The sequence below is a fragment of the Henckelia pumila genome, chromosome 3, assembly GCF_033568475.1.
Source record: "Henckelia pumila isolate YLH828 chromosome 3, ASM3356847v2, whole genome shotgun sequence".
Taxonomy (NCBI): Eukaryota; Viridiplantae; Streptophyta; class Magnoliopsida; order Lamiales; family Gesneriaceae; genus Henckelia; species Henckelia pumila.
This window is the reverse complement of record NC_133122.1, coordinates 7,776,324-7,780,838: the sequence shown is the minus strand read 5'-3', so window position 1 is coordinate 7,780,838 and position 4,515 is coordinate 7,776,324.

Sequence of the window (4,515 nt, the reverse complement as noted above, 5' to 3'; positions counted from 1 at the left end):
CTAATGCGCCGACTATATTCATGGATCTGATGAACCGTGTCTTCAGGGAGTATTTGGACAAGTTTGTCATGGTCTTCATTGACGACATCCTGGTTTATTCGCGTAATATGGAAGAGCATGTTTCTCACTTGCGGTTGGTACTACAGACTCTTTGAGATGAGCAGTTGTACGCCAAGCTGAGCAAGTGTGAGTTCTGGATGGATAGAGTGGTTTTTTCTTGGCCATATCATATCCAGGGAGGGGATTTCTGTTGATCCAAGCAAGATTGAAGCGGTACTTAATTGGTCGCGTCCGACGACGGTTGCTGAGATCCGTAGTTTTCTGGGTCTAGCAGGGTATTATCGTCGCTTCATTCTGAACTTCTCTCAGTTAGCTCGACCGTTGACGCAGCTTACCAGCAAGGGTGTGGATTTTGAGTGGTCCTCCGAGTGTGAGGAGAATTTCCGTGAGCTTCGACGGCGGTTGACTTCTGCGCCGGTGTTAGCATTACCGTCAGGATCTGGAGGGTATGTAGTTTAAACGGATGCTTCTCTTCAGGGGTTAGGTTGTGTCCTGACTCAGAATGGGCATGTGATCGCATACGCTTCTAGACAGCTGAAGCTTCACGAGGACAATTACCCAGTCCATGATTTGGAATTGGCAGCCATTGTGTTCGCTTTGAAGATCTGGCGTCATTATATTTATGGCGAGAAATTTGAGATCTTCACCGACCATAAGAGTCTCAAGTATTTGTTCACTCAGGCAGAATTGAACATGAGACAGAGACGTTGGATGGACTTGCTTAAGGACTATGACTGCGAGATTAAGTACCATCCGGGAGCTGCTAATCTCACCGCTGATGCTTTGAGTCGCAAGGTGCGACTATCCGCACTTCAGACTTGTTCGATGTCTAGTGCGATCAGTGACTGTTGTACTTCAGGTTATACCTTCAAGCATAAGAAAGGTATGTAGAGTATCCAGATGTTTGCGATATTATCTGAGCCAGCCTTGTATTCGCGGATCCGAGATGCTCAGATGTCTGATTCAAAGACCCAGCGTTTAGCTCGTCTAGCTAACGAGGGTAGCTCGTTTGGATTTCATTATCAGTCAGATGGCTTTCTGTGTTTGTCTGGTAGGCTTGTGATTCCACAGGATGAAGAGTTGCGAGAGGAGATTTTATCTCAGGCACATCGCACTAAGTTGAGTATTCATCCTGGGAGCAACAAGATGTACAAGGATCTACGTACTCGTTTCTGGTGGAAGGGAATGAAACGCAGTGTTTATCAGTTTGTTTCGAGATGTTTGGTGTGTCAACAGGTCAAGGAAGAGCACCGACGACCTGGAGGATTGCTTCACAGTCTGCCTATTCCTGAATGGAAATGGGAGTTTATCACTATGGACTTTGTGACCCATTTGCCGGTATCCCCGAGGAACTGTGATGCTATCTGGGTGGTGGTGGACCGACTCACCAAGTCAGCGCATTTCATTGCCTATAGCCGAGAGTACTCTGTGGATCGCATGGCTCGGTTGTACATTCAGGAGATCGTTCGACTTCATGGAGTGCCTGTGAGCATTGTCAGCGATCGGGACCCCAGGTTTACTTCTAGATTCTGGGGGAGTGTTCAGCGTGCGATGGGTACTACTCTCAGTTTGAGTACAGCCTATCATCCGGAGACTGATGGTCAGTCAGAGCGCACTATCCGTACGTTAGAGGATATGCTTAGAGCGTGCGTCTTGGATTTTGGTTCAGCCTGGCAGGATCATTTGCCGTTGATCGAGTTCGCTTACAACAACAGCTATCACACTAGTATTGGGATGGCACCTTTTGAAGCGTTGTATGGGCGACGTTGTCGTACTCCACTCTTCTGGGAAGAAGTGGGGGAGAGACAGGCTGAAGGACCGGAGTTTATCCAGCAGGCGATAGACATTGTTGATCAGATCAAGAAACGGATTAAGACTGCACAGGATCGTCAGGCCAGCTATGCTAATATTAAGCGTAGGCCTTTGTAGTTCGAGGTCGGGGAGAAAGTGCTTCTGAGAGTGTCACCTTTCCGCAAGATTCTCAGATTTGGCCTTAAGGGCAAGTTGTCTCCCAGATTTATCGGTCCGTTTGAGATCTTAGAGAGCATAGGAGATTTGGCTTATCGACTAGCTTTGCCACCGCATCTATCCAGCATTCACGACATGTTCCACGCATCTCTGTTGCGACGGTATGTGGCGGATGAATCTCATATTCTGCAGCGATCTGAGGTTCAGGTAGACAAGGATTTGACTTATGTTGAGAAACCTCTTCGTATCCTGGATTATAAGGATAAGGTTTTACGGAACAAAGTCATTCCTTTGGTTTTAGTCCAGTGGCAGCGCCGAGGCACTGAGGAAGCTACTTGGGAGCTTGAGGACAGGATGCGTAAAGACCATCCTGAGTTGTTTTGATTTCATTCTTTAAGTTGTATTCAGTTGCAAACTCTGTAAACGTTTGATTTGAATAAAGAATGTTTCTGATTTCTGTATTTGCATTCGGTACTTAAGATCTGATTTCGAGGACGAAATATCTTAAGTGGGGGAGAATGTAGTAGTCCGTGCCCTAATTGAGTAATTAAAGGATTAATGCTAATTAATTGAATTAGGCATCGGACGGATCGGAAGCTCCGAAGGCACGATCGGAAGCTCCGAACAGGATCGGAAGCTCCGATGAGCGATCGAAGGCACCGATGTTATTACGTCAGGCATGACGTGTGGTTGGATCGGAAGCTCCGATCAGGACCGGAGGCTCCGATCACCCCTATCCGGAGTCAACAAGTGATATTTTGACACGTGGTAGATCAGGATCTTCGGAAGCTCCGATGGTAGGATCGGACGTTCCGATCGAGGTTCGGACGTTCCGATCAAGGATCGGAAGTTCCGATCATTGTCTATAAATAGAAGGCCGAGACTTCACTTTCATTTACCAATTCCGAGTTCTCCTTTCCTTTCTAGTCCTTTTGGAGCTGTTCTAGTCTTATTAGGCTTGGTCCGGAGGTCGGAGAGGCGTTCGGTAGTCGTAGCGGAGTCGTGCCCAAGTTCTGGAGGCATCGACATCAAAGGGCTAACGACGGACGAAGGTATAGCTTTTGCTTCCTATAAATATTTAGGTGTATGCAATAGCTTAGTTAAGGCTTTTAGAGCACTTTAATGATAGTAGTATCATTTGGCAGTGTAGAGCAGACTATAGGCGTGGACCTAGAGTTGGTAGAGCTTGCACTATATTGAGGTACGAAAGTACTGTTCGAGATATCCTGACTGAGTATGCATGTATTATATGACTGCATGATTTATATGCCATGATATTATGCTGCATTCATTTGCATATTGCTGTATCTCCTTCGAGATGTCTGTTAGTAGGGTTGTACCCTATCCTGTTAGTGGATGGACTTCCATCGATTTGGGTCCGGTGTTTCCACGGTTATCTCGGTATGGGAGCCACCTCCTGAAGCGACGGCACAGCGTGCTACATACCAGGGCCCGGTCTGTCTCTGTTATCTGATCCTTGACCTCGAGTCTATAGGGAGTTCACTTTGCATGCATGTATACTCATACTCTCGCACTGAGCGTTTTATGCTCACGTCTCGTACTCTGTATTTTCTGGACACCCTATTCCATGGGGCAGGTTTGCGATTGGACGAGGAGGGTGGATCCAGGAGGGGCTAGTCAGTGGTTGGCCAGCTGGAGCTTCGTCTAGGTTTTATTACTGTTGTTTGGGTTTATACAGCTATTCGATTTGGTTGTATATTATTGGATAATTACAGATTCCTTTACTTGCGATTGTATAATGTTATTGGATTCCGCAGTTTTATTCTGATATCTGTTTAATTAAGTTAATTGCATGCCTAAGTTCTGTTTAGTAGGTGATCCGGGTAAGGGTCACTACATGTACTATAGGGGGAGGAGGGTGTTTGGCCATGGGCTTGGTTGAGGTGTCGGGGCAATGCCTCCTATGCTCGTCCAACCTCATGACAACCTTCCCCGATGGGCGCCCCTTTCGGCCGCCGCTACGGAGGGTTTTTCGGCCGACGGCCGGCAGGGGTGTTTTTTCACCCCGATGTTATTTCGCACCCCGTTTCTTGCTATATTGCATGCATGAGCTTTTTAGACATGCGGATCGCGAACTCTTTGTAGGCTTGTTTTCTATTACGGTTGGTCGGAAAGAAGGAATATCGGTGTTTGGGAATCAAGCATGTGTAGGTGTTCGTCATTGTTGTTCTTAAGCTCCTATGCGATCATCAAAGTCCCTCGGTTTAGGATGCTTGTGGGGCCGGAAGGCACATTATGGTCATTGCTATCGTGGATCGCGAGCAAGTCGTGTGAGTCCCGTTCTCTTTATTAGAGCACGCGTCGCGCTTGCGATTGATTTCCCACATCTTCGTGTCCGAATATCTGTGCTTGCATATGAGGTTTAGAATAAGCTTGAAACTCCAATAAGGTTTGCATCCCAAAAAGTAGGGGTGGGTTAGATCGGTGGGGTTGTGAGTTCTTGAGCAAGACGTTTCGAGTGGGTTC